The sequence below is a fragment of the Hypanus sabinus genome, unplaced genomic scaffold (assembly GCF_030144855.1).
Source record: "Hypanus sabinus isolate sHypSab1 unplaced genomic scaffold, sHypSab1.hap1 scaffold_414, whole genome shotgun sequence".
Classification (NCBI taxonomy): Eukaryota; Metazoa; Chordata; class Chondrichthyes; order Myliobatiformes; family Dasyatidae; genus Hypanus; species Hypanus sabinus.
In genome coordinates, this window is record NW_026781294.1 from 375,357 (window position 1) to 401,278 (window position 25,922).

General features: G+C 44.3%; 1 long non-coding RNA gene across 1 annotated transcript in view; it reads right to left on the reverse strand.

Annotated features, from left to right (window-relative positions):
- Nucleotides 1-25,447, reverse strand: part of LOC132388802 (uncharacterized) — a 57,496-nt gene extending 32,049 nt beyond the window's left edge. Inside the window, exon 1 of the long non-coding RNA XR_009510348.1 lies at nucleotides 25,425-25,447. This is a non-coding gene — a long non-coding RNA (uncharacterized LOC132388802). The remainder of the gene's footprint in view (nucleotides 1-25,424) is intronic.
- Between the last annotated feature and the right edge of the window lie 475 nt (nucleotides 25,448-25,922).

The window sequence follows — 25,922 nt, forward strand, 5'->3', positions numbered from 1 at the left end:
TGACGCGCCTAAATCTGGTGGAACCCAAAATCCGAATGCACCTCCATATTCGAAGACATACGCCTAAGTATGCGCGAATAAACAAATCCGTGTGCACCCCCAAATCTGGGCACATAAGAAATAAGGGCGCACCCCAAAATCCATGTGTACCCCAGACACGTTGACAAACCCACCTGCACACTAGATTATTCAAAAGCAGGAGTCGTTTTAAACTTTTCACAATTCTCCTTGAAAAAGGTGAATAAAGTTCATAGTTCGGTGTACAGTTATTCTCAAATTATTTATAACCGAAACAACATTGTGATTCGTCACACACCCGAATCCACCGACACCACCAACATCTTCTTGCACGCACATAACAGTATGCAGACTTCGTCGCTGTGCACTCCCAACCTGCCAACACCTCCACATACACTTTATTTTATCCCAGAGAAAGTGACCTTATTAATCAAGCACCTATTAATGAAACAACCTTGACATTCTTCACGACCCAACATCCACCGCATCCCCAAATCTGTGAACACTCGAAGACGTGCACATCGACAAATCTACTGACACCCACATATGTTTATTAGGTCTTTCCAAACGAACAACCATTTCAAAACGTGCACACATTAGCAGCATTGTCCTTAAAGAAATAGCGAGAACCATTTTCTGAGTTTAAGGAACAATTACGATTAAATGTTCGATAATCGACTTCGAAATTCGTCAGAAAACCAAACCAACCGGCACCCATAAGTACATGAGTACCCGTCCGCGCCGAGACACACATAAATTTGACCATATCCCCAAATCCTCAAGCAAACCCATGTCTGCGTGCAGCCGAAACCCTCACCAAGCCTAAATCTCTGTGCACCCATATTTACCGATACGTTAATAAATCTGCACAACTCCCAAAGTCAAAACCGTCAAATCCGGGTGCGTTCCCAAATCCGCACGCACCCAAAAAATCCTTGTATGCTCATACTGGCCGAAACTCTCCTAAATCTGTGCGCACCACCACAGTTCCAATGACACATCGCATGAACATTAATTTATTCCAGAGCAAGGATCACCTCCAACAGTTCACAAACTAGCTGGCTGATACTTAAGTAATAGCAAGAACAAAGTTAAACGTACATTTAGTTCAGGGTTCTGTAAATTTGATTGTCATGCATCCACATCCATCGACAGCCACAAATCCGTGTGCGCCCACAAACTCGCTGACAATCCCACATGAATTTCAGATCATCTTTGAGCAAGAAAAAAAATCGAAAAGTTGACAAAATCAAACTTAAACAATCATCAAAGCAAAGTACAACGGCGAAAATGCTTTTATTGATAAATTGTCGCAAAAAATCCCTGACACACGAAATCGCCATGCACACCAAATTCGCGTGCAGCCCCCAACACTTGGAGACACTCAAATCTGTCTTCATCCACTAATCAGTGTGAAGCCCCTAATCCGTCTACTCATAAATCGGCGCACATCCTAAGTGCGTACCCCCAAATCGATGAGCCCTCCAAACTCGCTGACACACCCAGATGTACAGCAGGGCATTCCAGAGAAGGAATCATTTCAAACAGTTCTAAAAATGGCTGCCTCCACCACAAAATAACACGAATACTGTCTCCAGTTAAAGCTGCATTTATAATATAAGTATTTGTAAATGAAACTGTCTTCAAATACAAAATAGCTCCATATCCGCAGATACCACAGTTCTCTGAGAACCGCTAAATCAGTGAACATCAGAATATAAGCCAAAACAACTCAAATTAATTCGCATCTTGAACCCGTTCATCCTAAATCTATTCACATGGGCAAATGAATGTGCATCGCAGTTTTACCGACACTGCCCGAAATCTGCACAATCCCCAAAGCAGTGCGATCCTCAAGCCGTCTGACAGCACCGCTGCATAATTGATTATCTCAGAGCTGCAATTATTTTAAGCACTTCACCAATAACTGCTGCCACCATAATTTAACAAGAATACTGCGGAAAGATCAAAGTGTATTTATTATGAAAGTAATAAAATTATTTATTATGTATTTATATGAAATTTATCCATCTTCAGATACGTCACACCTCCAAACCCGTAGACCAATCCGTAGAAACCGAAATCCGTAAGAATCGCCTCATCGCCTTACACACACCTAAACCAGTGTGCACCCCATGTTTGCCAAAACAACACTAAATCTGCACAATCCCTAAATATGTCCGCACCCATAACAGACTGACAAATAAAGCAAGAATTATTTCAAACAATTTAGAAAATATTTGCATCAGCATTAAAGATTAAAATTCCGCATACGCCCCGAAATCCTTTTGCAGATGGCGACATACCAAAATCAGTGTGTGCCCCAAATCGATGTGCACCGCCATATTCAAATATACATTCGTTCACATCACTAAAATGTGTCTGTAATCCCAAATCTGCGCCATTACAAAATAAGAGCGCACCCCAAAATGCATGTGCACCCCAAACCCGCTGGCAACCCCACAAGCTTATTAGATGAATATTATACTTGAGGAATAATCATTCTAAGCACAAAATGGCTGCCTTCAGATTAAAAACCCACACGCATTCTAAAGTCCGTGCGCACGTCACCAAATCCGCCGACACAGCCAAAACCTCGATATGCACCCACAAAAACGTGGCGATTCCCATATTCGCCAACACACCCCTAAATATGCTATCGCCAAATAGATGCGCACCCCATATCCCAGCAGACCGCTAATTCCATGTGTAACCCCTAAATCGGAGCGCATCCCCAGATCCAAGACCATATGCAACCCATATCGCTCACAAAACTCTTGAGCACCCCAAACTCTTGACCCCCTCCCCACATGCACATCAGAACATGGCAGTATCGACTCCGAACGCAATCATTCATTCGTGCGCAAATCCTGATCCGCAAATTCACACAAATCTATATGCATCCCCACATGCCTTTTGATGCCCATGTTCGAAATTCAGTGCACATCACCCATCCCTCAATCTAAGCACATCAAAAATTAGTTTGCACCCAAAACACGCGAATACCCCACATACATAATAGCAGGAATCATTTCAAACCTATCAGAAACCGGCTATTTTGGCATTAAAAGTTCGCACGCATCCCACATCGTTCGGGAACGTCAAATCTGCGAGCAATCGCAATTCCCCGTCCACCCCCAGACCTCTAAATATCAGTGTACGCCGCAATAATTGTCAATAAAACCCTAAATCCCCGAGAACACGTTTACACCCATGTTTGCCGGCAGACTCATATTTGTTTCACAGCCCTGAAACTGCGCACATCCCCTAGTCCATGTTCACTCCCGAAGCCGCGAAAATGAACATGTGCTGAACCGGCCCTGTATTTGCGCAATCCTCAATTTAGTGCGCATGCAAATCGATTTTCATCCCACATTCAGAATACACTTTTCCAAAACTCTAGATGTAACCGCAAATCCGTGTGCAACCCCAAATTCCATAACACCTCCCCGAATTCATGTTCTCCTGCAAAGCAGTGTGGACCCCAATATTACACTAATTCTACCCTAATTCTAAGGAATCCCAATCCAGTGCACTGCTCATACTCGCTGACAACCTCACATGCACTTTTGCTTATCCAGGAGCAAGAACCATGTTAAACAGTTCAGAAAATAAATGTCCCGTCACTAACATTCGCAGGCAGCCCAAAATTCGTGTGGAACTCCAGATCCGCCGAAAACACCCAAATCGTTGTCTAACCCAAATTCCGTTCACACCCCATATTCGAGAACGTACGCATCTGTGAGTATTCCCAAAACCATGCACATCCTGAAACATGCGCACGTCCTCAGATCAGAAGGCAGCACAATATCCATGTGTGTATCAAACCCCACATGCATCCCAGTGTAAGACTCTTGCTGCGTATACCGGAAATAAAACACATAAATAGAAATCAAGCTCAAATTAAATTTATTACTAACGAATCTATAAATGAAAGAACATAGATTCGTCACACCTCCAAACCTGCAGACACCCCAAATACATGCGAACTCCGAAACCCTTGCGCCACTCCCAATCTGTATGTACCCCCATATCTATGTACAACTTCAAAACCGCATGCACACTAGATTATCCGAAAACAAGAATCACTCCGACTGCTGATAAAGACGACAAAATCTGTGAACACCGCAAATCTGATTACAGCCAGCAAAACACAGTGCTCCCCAAACCACCAACAACCTGACATACATGTGCACCCCAAACTTTTTTAATAACTTTCTAATGGTCAGGACATATAAACATTTGGATTTCAATTGTAACATAGTGATATGGTAAACAGATGACACCTAGATTCAAAACATGGGTGGAGAGCGTGGCAGGATATGAAAATTTTTGCAAAACTTGGAAAAATAGGCCTAAAAATACTCTCCAGTAATCTCCTCCCCTTGAAATGTGATTGAGAAGTCAATATTTTCCTGGATTATCCATATCCTTCCCCTTTCACGAATAATAGAGTATCATATATCATTGCTTTCCTGGTCCCTTCTTTGTGGCTATGGAGAACACAAGTATGTTGGTTCTGTCCGCAGTAATCTAATGTGATGCCTCTCAGTAAGCTGCCGTGTATCACGCCTGTCCCTGGAAAATTATCCACTTTAATACAACATTCAAGAGATGAAAAACAACCGCCTCGGTGCCCTGTACGTAAACAAATGTACAAGACACTGTCGGCAAATACAGTACGGGGAAAGTTTAATCAGAGACTCATACAGAAAGGAAAAAAAAAGTTCCTTCAGACTTTGCTATTGAGATGAACATTCAGGGTAATTTCTCTGCCAGAGGCGTCGGAACAAAGGCAGGCAGTTGGGAATATGTTGGTTGTCCCCTGGTCTCAATGCACGAGGGGTGCAGAAGGTACAGTGTCAATTTTGTAATGGAAGTGCCTCGTCAGAGAGGTCGACTATATTCCTCTGAATATATGCGGAAGACCCCAAGAGCGTGACCGAAAGCCGTGGATAGCATGTTGAGGTATGATGATAACGGGACTCAGACCCGAGGGATGATTGCTGAAGGTAGGTTATCAGTTCTTGTACAGCGTAGAATAGAGAGATAAAAAGCTTTTTGTGGAAAATAGAAGAGGAAAGATCCATGTTACAGCAGACATCAGGTACGAATACGGCGATCGCGGTGAACACGGAGAAAGAGAAGAAATTCCACACTTTTTCATCAAGCGTGCAGGTTAGAATATAAACACCCTTTCAGTACAGGGTTAAAAACCATGCTCCTTACACCAATCGCACTAAACCTGGTTGAGAGCTCGAAGCCGGCCTGCCCAAATCGTTAACCACATATTTGCCTGTATTTCCTTAGCATCTATTTCCTTGTAGGTCTGTGACGCCGGAAGTAAGTGTGACATCACGAATCCGGAGTTGCAAGTTCTTAAGCCATCAGCCTTCTTAACCAGTAAATTAATTTGTTCGGACATTTTGAGGGATCTACAGGCTTTCATAGCACGACTCCCCCGTTCCTCCTCACGGCGATAAAATCTGGCATTTGTGCTCTGTAATCCATCTTGAATTTTAATTATGTATCAGCTCATACTGATGGAACTCCGTCCGTCACATGACAGCCCAGCTCTACACCGTGTCGATGTCCCATTGTAATAACATGAGGAAACACCACACAGGTGTTATTTATGCATTTAGAGATGAAGCAGATAACAATGAGCAGCAGTGCCCAGCACATCAATTTTACCCGAGCCTGATCGCTAAGTGTTGTTTCTCTTTTTCTTGGTTTAACTTGGGAGAAAGCCCATTAGTATCACGGGGAGGACGTCCAAACTCCTGTCAGAAAGCACCGGATTTGAACTCCGACTCCATTGCCCCGAGCTTGAATGCTTTGATTCTAAACATTACGCATTTTGGAGCTTCAAATTTTAAGTTACCAACTAACGTATCCACTTCCTCTTTCAAGTCACTTAAAATATCAAAAAAAAAGGACGGGATACATAACCGATCACTTGGAAATGTCCCATCTACTGCCAGTCCCATATTCACAAGGGAAGATTATTCAAAATCCTGGCAGCTGAGTTTCCATCAGTCCCATGACTCCCGACGTTTGGGTGTGTCTATTGTGGCGGCTCCTGTAAAACGCCTCACTCAATTCCATGCACTGAACGTCCACCACTCTAACCACATTAACTTGTTTTGTCACCCTTTCACGTCAAGTCAAGTCAAGTCAACATTTATTGTCATTTCGAACATAACTGCTAGTACAGTGCATAGTTAAAATGAGACAACGTTTTTCAGGACCATGGTTTACATGACACAGTACACAAAACTAGACTGAACTAAGTAATTAAAAAAAAAACAAACACAGAGAAAGTTATCCTGGACTACAGACCTGCATTGGACTGCATAAAGTGCACAAAACAGTACCGGCATTACAATAAATAATAACATAAATTTATTCAGGTGCGCAATTCATGACCTTCCCCTACAAAGTGATTTGACTGTCTCGAATGCTGCTTCACCAAATATTTGTCAATACTCCGGCAAGGAAACCCATTTCAAAGTTTGAGCCTCCATTAATGCCAGGAGTCACTGTTTCACAATTCCCAGGTTTATCCCTGCTACCCATTATCCGTCTCAACCAAGGTTATACTTAACGCTCACATTATGAAATTACCCGCTCACGTTTAACATTAATTAAATTCACCGACCCAACTACCGAAGGACTCAGTTTGATTCCTCAATTCAGCTTCATCTCGAGCATGTAATACCCAAACGCAAACTGCTGCTACACCCATCAGCCTTCTAATTTTGTAAATAATAATATCCCCATTCGTGTTTGTTTAGAGACCGTCCAATTTCCCAGTTGCTTGAAATACAAAATTAATTGAGCCTTTCCTCCATTAATTATCAACTGTCTGTTTCTATATCAATGTCCTTTTCAACCATTATTCGCTTGTTCTTTGTCCAGGGTCAGTCAGAATATCTCGTTGAAATTGTCCAGGTGTAGACCAATCATAAACAAGAGAAAATCTGCAGGTTCTGCAAATCCAAAATGCTGGAGGAGCTCTGAAGGCCAGAGTAAAAGAGTAAACTACGGACGTTTTGGGAAGAGACACTACAGCTGAATTGGATCTTTTTTCTCTATCACTCCCCAGTCCTGCTGCCTGAGCTAAAAAATTTCTCCAGCACTTTGCCTAGGACTAGACCATGTCAGTTCCCATTTCTTGGGTTCACAACATCTGCTCTTCCACCGAAACAACTCCAGATCCCCTCCCCCCAACTCTTTCACTGAGGGCTAAATTTCTGTTACTGGAAATTATCTCAAACTGGAAAACAGAAGGAAAAGCCACAGGTAGAGACAGAGGAGAATTGGAGCGTAAAGGAAATAACGGATAATGATGGGACCAGGAATGGTGATGCAGACGAAAGTATACTCCATATCAGGCAGTTCTGTCAGAATCGGGACGAAAGAGTGACAGGTTTCCCTCAAGATTCAAATTAGGCCAGGAGAAGGTGAGATGAAAAGGAATCTCACCTTGATGATGGTGAGATGACGAGGCAGCTCATCAGGACAAAAAAGAAAGCATATGTTAGAATTAAGAAACAGGAAATAAGAGGGGCTAATGAGAAATATAGGGTAGCCAGGAAGGAGCTAAAGAAAGGACTTAGGAGAGCTCGAAGGGGGCATGATAAGGCCTTTGTTATGGCACTGTCGGAAGTCTGTGGTCTGGTCCACTGTCTCCAGACTCTGGGTTCTCCGGCGGTCTCTTGCTTCGGCTGTACTTAACCAGAAACACCTGAGGCTCATGGTGGAACTGGGAATATAAGTGGCTCTGGTACTGAGTGTGGTTGGGGGGTCGTCCTGTCAAGATTCTCATGTCACAGATGGCTGGTGGAAGATTGGAACGGACTCTTGACATCCTTGGGGCTGCGCTGGAGAAATATGGCTACTGGAAGCCTTGCGGGTGGTAGTCGGTGCTGCCATTGCAGTGTGGATTCAGCTGTTTCCCGGGCCAGCTGGGTGGCCGTCAGCCACGCCGAGCTGGGTAGGGATCCGGTTGTTTCCGCAGCTTACGGTCGCCACCAGGTCCGCTGGAAGAGAGACGGGAATGAGCAAACTGAGAAAATATTGAACAGAACCCAATGCAGCAGTTTTCGGGGATCATGAAATATTTCCACTGTTTTACTACATTCAGCGGTAGAAGGGTGAAGAGAGAGTCAAGATTTGGCTGAGTTTACACATTAAAATAAAGTCAAATGACTCGAATTCGGATTCCCTTCTGATGACCAAAATGTGAAAAAGCAACCACAAGGTAAAACTAGGTAACCGCAGAGTCAATTAAAGATTGGAACATTTTCTGTCGGCGTCATCCGTGCCTGAAATGAATGAAATGAATAAAACTCGACGCTAATTCCAGGATTCTTGCATTAGACTATTATCAACTTCCAATCGACTCTCTGTCAGCCACAGAACAGGACAGAACAGAAACAGCAAATCCTGGAACCACTCATCTAGATAAAATAAAACATGTGGGAAAGATGATAACATGTATTTTCTTTGATCTGTCTCAGAGAGCCTAAAAATGACACGACTATCTCTTTCTGAGTATTAGAGTCGTCACGGCCTGTTGTATAAATATCCCACATTCTGGTAGTCCTGGACATTATCTGACCCATGTTGTAAGCAGCAAGCGCATCTTTAAGCTGCTGCTCTTTGTTCCAGGTTGGAAACTTTTGTTTAATGGCTTCAAACATTCCTAGCTCATGTCTCTGTTCCTTGCGTAAGATGTTCTCTATTGTCATAAGACCCACGAAGTGAATGCCAGTGTTTGTCAACCTGCATGAGACCAAATGCATTCCCATGGTTACCGCAGCCATTTACCAAGACATTTCCTACTCGAGATTCAAGAGATGCTATAGCACCAGTGGGGGCTGGATCGATTTGGTTGGCATGGACAACTTGGTATATCGAAGACTTGCAACGATTTGCCCTCTGAAGATCAGTCTCCGTCATCTGTTGAGAAACCGCACCCTCGGCCGTCCTGGTTTGCAGTGACCTGGGACGCGCCTGTTTTCTCAACCCTTGTAATGTCTCCGTACCTACAGAATCTTGACATAGTTCTGTTATCGGTAGATACAGAAGGTTGAACGGAGTTCTCATAAAATGTTGAATGATGACACCTTTACAAGCTCGCGCAGATGCGTGGGGTAATAACATCTGCACTTCTGCCTCTCGAGTAAGGCCTCACAAGCCAAAGTCCCAACATCTACCAGTCGCGCTCAAGCACAACTACACATGCAGTTGTCTATACTGCTGCCTTCTTTTTCTCTGTATGCCGTTTGGGGCTTTGTGCCTCCAGCATTTCCCGTGTTTGTTTCCTGTCCCGGCATTTGCCACCTCGCTGACGTTACAGCAGATCTTTGACTGTGGCAGCAATCACAGCGTAGTCTGATACAGCAACACAGATATACTCAAAAACTAGGAAATGTGCAGATGCTGGAAGTTCAAGCAACAGACACAAAATGCTAGTGGAAAGCAGCAGGCCAGGCAGCATCTATAGGGAGAAGATGGCCCGAAACGTCGACAGAACTTTTGTGTGTGTTGTTACCTGAAGCCTCCAACTGATTATCCATCACAGGGAAGCCGGGGAGAGGAATTCAACGACCAGTAGCAGAGTCAGTGGCGCAGTCAGTTGTCTGTAGCGGTGTCAGATGTGGACAATAGAATACATTTCACAGTATTGATAGTTATGAATGACCACTTCGGTTTTGTTGATTGATCAGCAACGACGTCATTGCGTTATCCAACAACTCCCTCACTTTCTGTTACACCGCACACAATTACTAAAAATCCTCAAGTTTTATGGTGCAACATGAAGCCCCTCACATTTGCTGAATCGTTACCTTTACTCGTACCTCACACAACCGCTCACATACCACTGCAGACAATCAATTAGTATCATCTCCGCGGCAGTATAAACACAATATTTTCAAGTGTAGGTTAACTGCTTCGAGACCAGAAGCACAGAGACCCGAACATCACATTATTGAACACAAACCGCTGGAAGATATCTGCCTGTCCCACTGAGGTCTTCCGATGTTGGCGGATTCGCTGAGTTCTTACAGTGGTTTATTTTTGGATCCAGATATCAGAATCCACAGTCGCTGGTTTCAATTCCATCCCTAGAATGCCGAATACTTGGACTGGACATCTGGCAATGGAAACCAGCGACAGAAACAATCACTACATTGATATGCAAATTCAATTCCCACCAACGGCAGCTGATACGGCGGATTACCGGGAATTCCAAAGACTGAAATAAAAGGATAGTAAACTTCTCCTATCCGAGGACAGGATACGCCATTTCGGTGTTAATCCGCCAATTGTTTTGCTCCTGAATTCACAGCTTCGTCAGAAATTCTGAGCTAATGTATTCAGAACGGCGCTGATTTATAAAAATCATCAGTCTCCAGAGATACGGATACTGCGCTGACTGACTGACCACAGTCACTTAAACAAACATGGTATTTCAACTCCTTTTCTCTGGAGAAAAGATGTAAATATTGGACCGAATGAAGATTAGTACTTATAAATTCCTACGCATTACCTCTGCGGTGACTCATCCAGTGAAAAGAATGTCAGAGCTCTAATGACAAAGACCCGAAACAGCCACATTTACAGATTTCAGTGTTTTGATGACAAATTATCCACTTGTAAGCACAGTTCAACGACACGTCCGATCCCTAACTTCCGTCCCTGTGGTTTTCTATTTTCAGATTCATCCTGCCCCCCCTCCTCACACATTCACACACACAGACAGACAAAAATACACACACACACACACTCACACACACACAAGGACACACACACACACACACACACACACACACACACACACACACACACACACACACACACACACACGTGATGGCAGTGTTCTCACGACGACGATGCTGATGTACAAAACATGAGATCACTCGCAGATTCTTGAAATCCAAGGCACAACACACAATGTGTTGACAAAGCGCTGCGGAGTTCCTCAAACATTTTGAGATGTTGCTCATGTAGGAGGCGTTTTAGAGCATCTCAAAGTTGTTAGAGCTCAAACGAAAATTACGAAGAAACGCTTCGATCTGCAAAGGAAATATTAAATATAGAATATTAAATTTTTGTATCTAAATTGGGAGATTTAGATAGGATGGTCAATAACGCAGGATAGCTGAAAGTGAAGGAAAGAAAGACAAGTGTCACATGCAATGTTATATATGTGCCAAAGAAAGAGAGAGTCATACCGACAGATTGACAATGGTACAGGGTGCAACAGCCGATTTAGGCATTGACCCTGTTTCCTTTTCCTACCCATAGGGAAAAAATTCAATCAACTCTGATATTCCCTCCTGCCGAGGAACCAAAGCAGCCGCTCCGCTCTCACACACAAGCTGTATTAGAGAGCACTGAGACACCGACAGCTCATCAGTTCCACAGTTTCAGACAACAGAGAAATTAAGACTCAGTCCCACACTGAACCCAAGACCGAGACACAGATTACCAATACAACGGTTTACACTGAACCGTCAATATTTACTTGGTCAATATTTACATTGAATTCTGAACAAGTATCCAACAGGTAGAGATACAGACCAAGTCCCAGATCCTCACCCACGGGGCTGGCAGAGACAGTGTGGGCTCAGGATTGGACAGACAGATGGAAAATTGGGAACTGATGAATGTGGTATTGGATGAACTTAAAAAAAGGTTTGGATAAGCACGCAGGATTCTTGATAATATGCCTGGGTGAGAATTATTCAGCAGGTCAATGTCAGGTAGAGGAAATAAATGGACCACGTTGAAACATTTAGGTAACTCAGGGATTCTGTGTGAGACCCCAGCTGTTCACAGTCTACATTGAAGTTTTCAATGTGAGGACCAACTTTATTATATCCATGTCGCTGTTGCACAGATCTGAATGGCTGGGTTAGTGGTGAGAAGGGTGCAGCCATGGTTTGAGGATGCAGACAGAAGTGATGGAATGAAGAAGTGGTGGACGGAAGTGGGAGATCTGAGGCCATCCATTCCTAGTGGAACAAACTAGAATATCCATATGTATATGGGGACAGATTGAATGGTACAGAGGGACCTCACGGTCCTTGTCAACATGTCACTAAGAGTTAACATACAGGTACCGCAAATAATTAGGAAGGAAAAAGCAGTATCTTGTGCTGTGATGCAGGAGTATTGGAGAAGAGGTATAGAGATGTCTTACTGGGACGTGTCCTACAATTTGTGGTGAGAAGTAACCTTGAATATTAGTTCCAGGTCTTGTCACATTTCCTTGGGAAAGTTCTACCGATTAAAGAGAGGGTGCGAGACTATTGCTTACACTGACAGGTCTAAGTCCCGGGATGGCCCGCTTGCTGCTTGTGGGGAGAGTGAGTCTGTATTCCCTGGAATTGTGAGGAGAAATACTGGATTCTTTCAGACCATTCAGACCAATTGCAGGAAGGATTTCTCCCCTGAATGAGAATTTTATTACCGTGTGTCATTGTTCCAGATTGAAGGAACAATCAGGAATGCGCGGGACACTAATGTCCTCAGTCAGTGATCCCTTCTTCAGTTAAACCATACAAAGCTGCAGGACAGGAGGAGGACATTTTGTCTGCGACGGTGGACTGACCAGATTAAGCAATTGATGCCTCACTAAAGGAATCCCTCTGCTTGAATGCACATGAAATGTTTTTTTTCCATTTCTATTTACAGTTCCTCAGGAAAGTTATCCCCGCAACAGAGAGAGTAAAGGGACTTTTCCTCACACTGACTTGAATGCTTCAAGAGATGGTAGGCTGTATGTGTAAGGGGAAAGTGAATAAGCTGGGTCTGTTTTCTCTGGAATTATGAGAAGAATTAATCGGTTCTTTCAGGTAATTCAGCGCGATTGCTGGGAGGATCATTCCGTTGAATGAGATTTTATTACCATGGGTCACAGACTCAGAATGAACGACGTCATATTCACGATGGAGGGGAAAATAAATTTCTTCTTCCAGTGATTATCTCTTCAGTTAGACAGTGTGGGGCAGGAAGAAAACATTTACTCAGTGATGTTCGGCTGATATGGTTAAGCCTGTGATACTGTAGCGGTGTGCTACACGCAGCGCTAAAATCACGACACGGAGTCGGTAACTGCAGTCGAAGGAAAAAACTTTATTCGAAAACTTCAGCCTCACTTTTAAGCCTCTGTCAACCGGCCCCCCATGGCGAAAAGGCTCCAAAGCTCTGTGCTCGCAAACCCCCGTAGGCTATCTAATTGTGAGTCGGTTCGGATACGCTAGGAAATGAGTCGCCACAATACCTAATTAAACTAATCACGTTGTCTCCGTGTTGTCTATACCCGTCCCTTCTCTGTGAATTTGTTTGCCTATCGCAGAATCTCATAAATACCATTGCCTTCACCAACACGCTAGAAATGATTTCCAGACACCCGCAACTCTCTGTTTTATTTTAAACATTTCGCCACACATCTGCTTTGAACATTTTTCGCTCTCACATCAACGGCATGTCCTCTGTTATCTGGTACTTTAATGCTGTGAGAAAGGTTACAGTTGCTGACTGTATTTATGACTCTTATAAGCCTCTCGATCTCCCGTTGGTGTCTGCCATTCTGGAAAGGATAGCAGGAGTTCGTGCAAATCGTCCTCATAGATCTCTTGCCTATAAATCTCTTCGAAACTTTTTCCGAAGCCTTGTCCTCTTTTCTATAATGGAGCGTCCGAAACTAATTTTAAATTCCGGATGGAACTTATGCAGAGCTTGAAAAAGCGGCAACAACACTTCCTTTTGTGAGAATAATGATCCTCTCAGTTCTCACCTTGGCTTCCGCCACTCGGACAAGAACAATCCTTGTTTGTGCAACTCCTAGTTCTCCTCCCGAAGGTCCTCCTTATAACATCGTCTATACTCTTTCCAAATCCTCGTCACCCTTCCTATCAGACGACTGAAACTAAATGCAATACTCCACATGCAACCCGACCAGAGTTGTCCGGTGAAGAGGAACCTATGGGAATAGGCTGGTTCTGAGATGTCCCGAGAAGCAGTTGGTTGGACAACTGTTGGTGGTTGTTTTCTCTGCAGCCGGATAGCTGGGTATCGTTATCAATAGAAAGGAACGGTCACAGCACTTCCTACTTCAAACCCAAGAAGCTGGACTCACGTCGGGGTCTGAGAGGTCCTTTCCCGATTGAAGGCACAAAGCCAGACGGAAGATAGCCCAGTTCCACCAAATGATCATGGAGACATCTTGTGGGACCTCATCGCGATTCTTTCCCCCTATCCAGCCAGTTACTTGTGGCCGTCCACACCTCTGCAGCCACGTCCACCTTGGCAGAAAGCATCCTGACTGGACACATCATGGCTTGGTACCGCAAACCGCTCCTCCTGTGACCAAGAGACACTGCAGAGGGTTCTGGACGCAGCTCAACACGTCACGGAAGCCAGGCTCCCCTCCGTGGCCTCTGTCTTCACTTCCACTGCCAGTGCACTCCAGGGTCCTACTCATCCCAGACATCCTCTCTCCCGTCCAATCGGACAGAGGATGCCAAAGTATGAAAGCAAACACTGCCAGGCTCAAGGACAGTTTCTAGCCACTGTTATAAGGACAAGGAATATGTTCTAACATAGTTTTACGTGATAAGAATATCCCTAATATGAGCAGATGGACTTGACGTCATTCTAGTGGAATAGGATCTTGCAGCTTATTGTCTATCTGGCCGCTGATGTAGTGGCATCGGCACTGGACATCGACGGGAGTGATCCTGGATTAGAACCCAACCATCCTCTTCCAAAACAGACAAAAGTGCTAAAGAAATGCTCTCTCAGTCGACATCTCTCTAATAGGACACTAACATATATACATTTTTTAAGTTATTTTACGTCTGTTTTTTCGTCCATCTTTACCGTGTTCCTGGGACAGTTAAAGGCTGCCATTTACAGCCTGGAGATGGTTTGACTGCTCCAGCGCTTTGCCAGCTCCGAGAAGATTCTGTGACAAGAGTGTGTAATCAGACGACCACAATGAGAAGACATTTCGATGCGTGGCGGGAATTTCTGTTCGACACCGTTTCGCCGCTTAACGAGTCCATTAATCTGCCGAGGAGGTTCGAGATATCGAGGTAAATGAGAAAAGCGAGCGAGAGTTCAGCGCCGGTTGCCTGTCAGAGTAGGAATCTATAAGTGACCGATCACAGTGTGGGTCTCTGTAGACGGCGGGTACGCCTCTTTGATTGTGTCTTGTCTCCCTCTTTTGATGAATGTCGTTGATATCAGAGGATGAAGCTGCGTTCATAGACTCTGGACTTTCTCAGATTTATGCTATTTATATTCTGGGTTTTTATCGTCGGTTCCTTTTCGGTTTTGTTGTGTGAGGGGAAGAAGTTTCGGGGTTAATGCTCAGTTAGTATTCTAAAAGTTTTCTTTTTTTTCGTTCGGGACATGAAGCAAATGTTCCTGCTCCGTTTCGTCGTTTCGTGCGGTGGTTTGCGGGGGTGGGGAGGGGGGTTGGAGGTGCAGGGAATTAGGTGATCAGGATGCTGTTCCTTTTGAGTAGGGAAGGGTTTGGGTTTTCTCTGAATGTTTTTTCCTTGAATTAATTTCATGTCCTTTCTTTGACTCCTGCTTCTCTAAGAAAAAGTTTAAGAAATCAGCTATGCATAAGGATGTATGCTTTGATATTAAAAAAAAAGTTTTGAATCTTTCAAAGTTGCCGTGCGGTTCATCACAACGTAATTGTTTAACTCTACTGCACTTTATCTGTGGCAGTTATACTCTATTGCTGGGTCATCGCCCACATCATATGACATGACACAATAAAATAGCAATGATCCACTTACTCCTCACAGAGTTTAGATCCCGGTTTTTTTTTTTTCTCTCTCTCTCTCTCTCTCTCCTCTCTTCTCTCTCTCTCTCTCTCTCTCTCTCTCTCTCTTCTCTCTCTCTCTCACTCTCTCTCTCTCTCTCTCTCTCCTCTCTCTCTCTCTCTCTCCTCTCTCTCTCTCTCTTCTCTCTCTCTCTCTCTCTCTCTGGATATCTCTCTCTCTCTCTCTCTCTGGATATCTCTCTCCTCTCTCTCTCTCTCTCTCTCTCTCTCTCTCTCTCTCTCTCTCTGGATATCTCTCGCAAAAGCTCTCCCCCATAGCCTTCATGTCACCCACAGCAACTCAGTATTTGATGGAGATGTTGGTGAGGTTAAAAGCGGGACACTAGGTTAATGATTACACAGCAGACAATGGTATTAATTTAATTTCTGGAAAGGTGACAGGCTGAGAGTAGTGGGAAATCACAGCGGTTGTGATTACTTCCCAGCGATGACAGCCATTGAACTGAGAGGGGCACATGTCCAGTTCCCACGGTACGGAGGGTGAGTGAAAAGTTCGTTTTGAATACCGTACTAAACACGGTCCCCTTCCTGCACGGTCGCTCCCACCAGCTCTTCCCCTCCACCTCCTTTACTCCCGATCAGCTTCTTCCCATTCCACACTCTTTCTCTTTCTCTCCAGAACCTCTTTCGAGATCGTCCATTTCCCTTCTCTTTAAGGCAGTCTGCTCAGGCTGGATCGATCCTCGTAGTCTGGAATAGACTAACTGGGGTGTTCTGACCGATCGGTGTGGAGGTGTATGGATGGGTTACACAGTCTGAATGGTCACCCTTGTAGCACAGTTCTCAAGTACACAGGACAGATTGACATGGCCGTGCAAGAGGTTCAGAGGGACTATGAGCAATGTCACCCAGAGGTGGTGGTATGGTGGTGAGGGGTGTTGGAACCAGGAATACGCTACCATGGGGCGTTGATAGTGGTTGTATGCAGTGATTCTGACTGTCCATCCCCATTATCCAGGTGAACATACAGAAACATTGGCACTGCCGCCTGCGGACGAAGTATTTGTAAGTAGAATGGTGTTGGGTACTAGAATAGGTCTGGTGGCCCGAACGGGAGCTTGATCAACAAACTGTGAATCATCCTATGCCTATGGAAAATATAGGGTAATGGCCGGCACAGCACAATTTTGTGTGCTTAACACTGCTCTACCTTCTCTATGCCCATGACTATGTATCCAGGGACATCTCAAATATCAACGAGAAACTGCTGTGAATGTAATCATTGTTGGCAGAATTTAGGTCTGTGAGGAAATGGCGTACAGGAGCAAGATATACCAGTTAGTTGAGTGTTCCCGCAACAACAACCTTGCACTCAACTTCAGCAAGACCAAAGAGCTGATTGTGGAGTTCAGGAAGGGCTAAGACGAGGGAGCAAAATCAAACAGCATCGAGAGTTCAGGAGTGGAAATAGTGAGCAATTTAAATTTCCTGGGTGTCAATATCTCTGACGCCCTAACATGGACACAAAATATTGTATAGGTATAAAGAGTGCAATTCAGGGACTTTATTACATTCCGAGTTTGAGGAGATTTGGTTTGTCAACTAAAATACTTGCTCACAACCACTGGACACTGTGGGGAGTAACTCACCTTTGTCAGGCTTTGCACGTCTATTGTGATACAACTGTGGTACCGTGAAGTCCATGAGGTTGGGATGGCTCGCTCGCCCACCCACACCCCTGTTTGTGTGAATGCTGTGTGATTTTCTACCCCCGGCAATCGTCCTTTGGCAAGATATAACATTTCACACACTGAATACAAATTATAAAGAAGTATATTTACGAATGTTAAATTAAGCACCTAGTTACCAAAGGAAGGGCTGGAAAAAAATGACCTATTATACTTAAGCAGTCACCTGTGCAAAGTGGAAGTCAAATCATCCAGAAACATTTGTTTCTGCTTGAAATCCACGACAAACAAAAGTGCTCTCCAGAGTATTGGTTCTTCCTCCTGAAGACATTCATTTGCATAAAGCACCTTGTGCAAGAGCGACGGCATCTTCATCCGTCTTCCCTCCTGCATTCTCCCAGCTCCCACCAACAAAGAGCTGCCCTCACAGCATTCTGTAGAACCCTTAACAATTCTACCATCCTGAATGGATGACACTACATTCTTAAGTTGTACAGTAAATCCCCATATTCTGATCAAACCGTACAAGCTTATAATAAAACAGAGTTCACTCACAAAATTGATGAAATGAAATGCCTACAGCATAGCAGACAGACTGCTAATTCAGGGTGTTACACTTACATGACGTTATTTCCTAGAACAATATTTTGATGATTGATAATCGCCACTTAATTGTACCTATTTAAATTGGCAGATTGAGTTAACTTGCAGCATTATCCGGCGATGTTCTGTACGGTGGGGGCGGGGGGGGGGGGGTGATTGATAAGTTCCTGGCCTGATGTAGAAAAAGTCAATTTTAGAGAACCTAACACATTTAATTTTCAACATAGCCCCATCCTACATTTACATACTTTGCCCAGCGTCCGTGGAGCATACGGATCTTGCAGATCTGCAGGGGTGATTGATAGGTTTTTCGCCTAAGAAACATAGAACAATACAGCAGAATACAGGCCTTTTGGCCCACAATGCTGTGCCGACCTATAAACCCTGATTCCTATATAAACCACCCCGCACACACCCACACATTAAATTCCTCCATATACCTGTCTAGTAGTCTCCTAAATTTCACTAGTGTATCTGCCTCCACCACTGACTCAGGCAGTGCATTCCACCTTCCAACCACTCTCTGAGTAAAAAGCCATCCTCTAATATCCTCCTTGAACTTCCCTCCCTTTACCTTAAAGCCATGTTCTCTTGTACCGAGCAGTGGTACTTTTGGAAGAAGCGCTGGTTGTCCACTATATCTATTCCTCTTAATATCTTGTATACCTCTATCATGTCTCATCTCATCCTCCATCTCTCCAGAGAGTAAAGCCCAGTCTCCCCTAATCTCTGATCATAACGCATACTCTCTAAACCAGACAGCAACCTGGTAAATCTCTTCAGTACCCTTTCCAATGCTTCCAATACCTTCCTATAGTGAGGCGACCAAAACTGGATACAGTACTCCAAGTGTGGCCTAACCAAACTTTTATAGAGCTGCATCATTACCCCGCGACTCTTAAACTCTATCCCTCGACTTATGAAAGCTAACACCCCATAAACTTTCTTAACTACCCTATCTAACTGTGAGACAGCTTTCAGGGATCTGTAGACATGCACCCCAGATACCTGTGCTCCTCCAAACTCCCAGCAATCCTGCCCTTTCTTTTGTACTCTGCTTTGAAGTTTGGCTTTGCGAAGTGTACCACCACACACTTCTCTGGTTTGAAATCCATCTGCCACTTCTCAGCCCACTTCTGCATCCTATCCATGTCTCTCTGCAATCATCGACAATCCTCAGCACTATCCACAACACCACATCCTTTGTGTATCGTAACCACCCCAACATCCAGGTGGTTAATAAAAATCATTGTGGAACAACACTAGTCACAATACTCCAATCCGACTCTCTCCTGTCTGTAGGCAAGCCAATTCTGAAACCTGGTCAAACTTCACTGGCTACCATACCTTCTGAATATCTGAATAAGCCTACCATGTGGTACCTTGCCAAATGCCTTACTAAAATCTGTGTGGTTAATATCCACTGCACTACCCTCATCTATATGCCTGGTCACCTACTCAAAGAACTCTATCAGGCTTGTTAGAATTGATCTCCCCTTCACAAAGCCATGCTGACTGTCCTTGATCAGACCATGAATCTCTAAATGCCCATAGACTATCTCTAAGAAGCTTTACCAACAGCTTTCCCACCACAGGCGTAAGGCTCACTGGTCTATAATTACCAGGATTATTTCTACAAACCTTTTTGAACATGGGGGCAACCTTCACCCCTCCACCCAATCTTCCGGTACCATTCTAGTGGACAAAGAGGATATAAATATCCAGGCTCATCAATCTCTTCTCTTGCATCATGGAGCAGCCTGGGGAATAAACCTTCAGACCTCGGGGACTGAGAAATCCAACAGCTCTTCTCCCTTAATATCAACATGCTCCAGAACATCATCTTCACTAATATTGTCCTCACCATCATCAAGTTTCCTCTCATTGTTGAATACCGAAGAGAAGTATTCATTGAGCACCTCACTCATTTCCACAACCTCCAGGAACATCTTCCCAACTTTATCTCTATTCCGTCCTATCTTCACTCCTGTAAACCTTTTCTTCTTCGGATAATTGAAGAATGCCTTGGGGTTTTCCTCTAGTCTACTCGCCAAAGCCTTTTCATACACCATTCTTGCTCTCCTCAGCCCCTTCTGAAGCTCCTTTCTTGCTACCCTATATTCCTCAATAGACCCATCTGATCCTTGCTTCCTGAACCTCACGTATGCTGCCTTCTTCCAACTGACTAGATTTTCCACCTCACTTGTTAACCGTAGTTCCTTCACTCTACAGTTCTTTAACTTCCTCACCAGGACAAATTAATCCCTAACATCCTGCAAGAGCTCCCTAACCATCGACCACATGTCCATAGAACATTTCCCTGCAAAAACATCATCCCAATTCACACCTGCAAGTTCTAGCTTTAAAGACATAATTTGCCAATTAAAAATTTCCCTGTCCTTTCTGATTCTATCCTTTTCCATGATAATATTAACGGCCAGGGTGTGGCGGTCAATGTCCCCCAGATGCTCATCCACTGAAAGATCTGTGACCTGTCCCGGTTCGTTTCCTAATACTAGATATAGTATGGCATATCCTCTAGTCGGCCTGTCAACATACTGTGACAGGAACCCATTCTGGACACACCCAATAAAATCTGCCCCTTCTAAACCTCAATTATGTGATGACAGGACCGACTAGAGATAAAGGTGGGAAGATGTGCCGGGAGGCTGTGGAAGTGAACAATGTCCTCAATGAATACTTCTCTTCGGTTTTCACGAATGAGAGGGAATTTGATGACGGTGAGGACAATATAGGTTGATGTTCTGAAGAATGTTGATATCAAGGGAGAAGTGGTGTTGGAGTTTTTAAAATGCATTAGGACGGAGAAGTCCCTGGGGCCTGACAGAATATTCCCCAGGCTGCTCCATGTGGCGAGGGAAGAGATTGCTGAGCCTCTGGCTTGGATTTATGTTCTCGTTGTCCCCTTGTTCAAAAAAGTTAGTAGAGATAGTCTGGGTAATTATAGACCAGTGAGTCTTACATCTGTAAAAGATTCTTAGAGATAAAATCTAAGGGCATTTAAAGAATCATGTTCTGCTCAGAGACAGTCAGCATGGCTTTGTGAAGGGCAGATCGTGGCTAACAAGCCTGATAGAGTTTTTTGAGGAGGTGACCAGGCACATAGATGAGGGTAGCGCAGTGGATGTGACTTACATAGTTTTAATGAGGCATTTGACAAGATACCACATGGTAGCTTATTCCGAAAGTCAGAAAGCATGGGATCCAGGGAGGTTTGGCCAGGTGGATTCAGAGTTGGCTTGCCTGCAGATAGCAGAGTATAGTGGCTGATGGAATACTTTCAGATTGGTGGGTTGTGACAAGTAGTGTCCCACAAGGATCGATTCTGGGACCTCTACCTTTGTGATGTTTGTTACCGACGTGGATATATGGGTTGGGTTGGCAAGATTGCGGACGAAACAAAGGTTGGTGGTGTCGTGGATAGTATTGAGGATTGTCGACGATTGCAGAGACACATTAATAGGGCTAAGAAGTGGGCTGAGAAGTGGCAGATGGGGTTCAATCCGGAGAAGTCTGAGGTGATACACCTTGGAAAGATAAACTCCAAGGCAGAGTACAAAGTAAATGGTAGGATACAGGGGAGTGTGGAGGAGCAGAGGGATCTGGGGGTACATGTCCACAAATCTCTGAAAGTTGACTCACAGGTAGATCGGGTAGTTAAGAAAGTGTATGGAGTGTTAGCATTCGTAAGCCGAGGGATAGACCTTAGGAGTCGCGGGGTAATGATGCAGCTGTATAAAACTCTAATTGGAACACAGTTGGAGTATTGTGTCCAGATCTAGTCTCTGCACTATAGGAAAGATGTGGAAGCATTGGAAAGGGTACAGGTATGATTTACCAGAATGCTGCCTGCTTTAGAGGGTATGCATTATGATCACAGATTACGGGAGCTAGGGTTTTACTCTTTGGAGAGAAAGAGGATGAGAGGATACATGATAAAGATATACAAGATATTAAGAGGAATAGTTAGAGTGGACAGCCAATCCCTCTTACCCAGGGCACCACTGCAAAATACAAGAGGATATGGCTTTAAGGTAAAGGGATGAACATTCAAGGGAGATATTAGATGAAAGGTTTTTACAGAGAGAGTAGTTGGTGCGTGGAATGCACTACCTGAGTCAGTGGTGGAGGTACATACACTAGTGAAATTTAAGAGACCACTAGACAGGTATATTGAGGAATTTAAGGTGGAGGGTTATATGGAGGTAGGGTTTAAGCGTCAGCACAGCATTTTGGCCAATTGTCCTGTACTGTTCTATGTTCTATGTTCTATGCTCTATGCTCTATGTACTATGTCCTTTCCCACCTTCCCTTCTGAGCTGAGGGACCAATCTCGGTGCCGGAAACGCAACCGTCCCCAGCAAAAGTATCCAAGACGGTATACTTATTATTGAAGTTAGTGTTAGGGGTTTGGAAAGGGGTCCTGAAGAGACCCTATGAACTGTGCTGCTTTTAAGAGAGAGGGGGAGGCATCCCGAGCAATGACAGAGAGAGAGAGAGGGACAGAAATTGCCCAAAAGAATGATGATGTTAAGGTTCCTCTGCTGTTTGTTCACCTTTCACCTTTCAACCTTTTCTTCAGAAAGTGCAGGGAGGAGCATCTTGAAGGACAGCTAGTGTCCAGCATGTGGAGATAAGCAGCAGATCTACTGGGCCACAGACAGACACACCACGAGACACACACAGTGTCAGACACTAGACGAGCTTTGTGCACGCACATGAAGGTGAGGTTTTGGAGGATCATTTCGGGGAAATTTATCAGTGGCTCACAGTGTGAAAAGGTGCGACTGGTGGGGAATTACTTTTGTGTGCACTCTTGCCTGTGTGATAACTCGGTTGTACGAAGCACGGTCATAGTTGGTGACCACAACAGGACTTCGGAAGACAACGGGAATATCAACAGCATCACCTCCCTCTCTCTCTCTCCAATGTTACTCAACTAAATACCACAAACTGAACTGAACTCTCTTCATCATCGTAAGACTGTATCCAATTACCCCAGGTTTGAAAGAGCCTAGTTTTGTTCCTATTTCCACACATACATATATATATATATCATTGCTAACCTGTTTGATATATTTGCATTTATATTACTGTATTGCATAATATACTAATAAACACTATTAGTTTATAGCAATACCAGACCCCAAAGTGTTTTCCATTTCTGCTGGTTCTTTAACCGGTCACTGGGTACGTGACAGTAGAAAGAGATGGGTTATTTACTTCAATCATTCTGCATAACCACTATATGTGGTTATGTGAGTTGAACTATATGTGCATGTAATGAGAGCCATATAACTGATCTCCTTGTACCTTAGGCCACGAACTTAGCTCCTTCTCCTTGTTCACAGGTTAAGGGGGGAAGGTCATGGAGTTGGGGCTGAGGCAGAGGGGGGAAAGATCAGCCAGGATTGAATTCCAGAGTAGAGTTTATGGGACTAGATGGCCAAATTTTGCTGCTGTGTCATGTGGGCTTATAGATAAGCACGTGGATCTAAGACTGTGCAGGGCTATGGTCCAGTTTCTCTCTCCATAGTGTAATACCCCGGGAAATGTTTCACCGCTAACGTAATCTTCTCTCTGTAGAAGCAGTGTTTGAGTTATAGGGAAACATAACAAGTGCTTTGGAATGAGAGCTGGCTCCTTTGCATGGAGGGAGGTGAAGAGGGAAGACGCTGGAGAGAAGCGGTGGTAGGACTGGATGCATTGGGGAAATTGTAATTAGATGGAGACAGGCGCCGACATCAATGGAGGATCCATGAACTGAGCTCCAACGTGTGCACATTGACTGTTTAATTATAAGCGGCCCTTAGTTTTATTTAATCTTTCTTATCTTTACTAACCTTTCAGTTAAGACTCACAAATATAATTTCTTTAATTGTATTCAGTGTGCTGTCTGTTATCTCTGGGCATTGAGCTGTAACAGGATAGCAAATTACGCAGCATTCACACAAACCGGGTCCGGGGTGGGTGCGCCGCATCAGTCTCGCGGGTTTGGCGGGACCAGAGTGTGTCTTCCCTGGACTTACGCAGCCCAGGAAAGCAGCCGGGGCCTAGGCACGTGGTTGAGTGAGTTTTCAAATAAAAGACATTTCCACGACATATCGGTGGACTGATGACCATTAGGTCCCTGGGGTTTATCAGCTCTCAGGAGTCCAGTTCTGTAGTTTTGATCTTACAGTTGTAAAATTTATCATCTCTTTCTCGCTTATTTAGTTTTCTAATGTTTTTGGAATCTATTTGCTTATGACACCTGTTGTGTTATTCATGGTATGGAGTATCAATGGGCTAACAACTATCCTCCTGTTTTCCAAAGGAATGCATGTTTTAAATTTGAGCAAGAAGTTTTGAAAGCGACCAGACAGAAGAAAATGAGTCTGATGAAAGTTTACGGGTCGAATCGCTAACTGTTTACGAATTTCCAAAGGTGCTGCCTGGCTTCCTGAGTTCCTACTGCAATTTGGGCGTGCTGCATGCGGATTTCCAGCATCTGCAGATTTTCTCGCGTTTCTGATAAAAAATGAATCTTTCCTTTAGTGGATGCGACCAAAGGGGTTCACCAAAGCACTGAACTGACGGGTATATTGTTTCACACACAAAATGCTGGAGGAACTCAGCAGGCCAGCCAGCAACTGTGGGGAAAAAAAATATAGTCGACAGATCGGGCGAGACCCTTCGGAGAAAAAAAAACTGAGGAGTAGATTTATAAATTGGAGGATTAGTGAGGAAGGAGAGAAAATCCAGATGATAGGTGAATCCTGAAGTGGGAGGGATGAAGTACAGATGCTGGGAGAGTTGGTTGTTGAAAGAGACAGAAGGCCAAGGGAAAAAGGGGGAGGAGCAGATTTTCTCTTGTTTGTAAATTTAATTGTTTCTAAAGCTTTTCGTGGTTTGCACGCGGTCCTTCAAAGACAACAAACCACTTGTGTTCCTACTCTCTCCCCGGGATGATATTAACACCACAATGAAACACCACAATGTACCTTTGATCTTGAATAAACCAATGGGAAATCCTAACCGTGCCAATGATTTCAAACAAAAAAAACAGCAGCCGAACACATCATATCGTCGGCAGAAGAGAGCCGGTGACTCCTGGATCCCTGACTCCAAAACAAAGACACCTTATCAAAAATGCTGCTTGAATGAAGACCGTGAAACAAACATCAGAAGCGGCAGTATTCTCGCCGAGATCCCACTTAAAATTTCTACCACTTGTTCGATGTATTTTCCGAATCGATTCATGCAGCCTACCAGCCGAGGGGCCTTTGGCTGACCTGAGCGGTGCCGGCTGTTATCCTGCGGGACTCAGAATCTCTGAGCGACCAGCTGCCTGCCCGCAGGGCGAATTCCAACACACACATTCCTCAGGAGAGGGAGAGGGAGAGGGAGAGGGGGAGAGGGAGAGGGAGAGAGAGAGAGAGAGAGAGAGAGAGAGAGAGAGCTGACCTGAGCGGTGCCGGCTGTTATCCTGTGGGACTCAGAATCTCTGAGCGACCAGCTGCCTGCCCGCAGGGCGAATTCCAACACACACATTCCTCAGGAGAGGGAGCGGCCTCTCTGCTGAAATCGGAGCAGCCGGCTCGGTAGCTTGCTGTCAATCAATACTGAAGGACGTGGTTTAATATATTGTTTAACCATTCCTTCTGCACGGAATGGAAACAAAATAGATACAGAGATAACATTTATGTGATATCAAATCCCAGAGTGAATTAGTACCGTTAGAGTTGCTGCCCAACATGCTGAGCGTTTATATTGTTTTTCTTTTTTTTTCG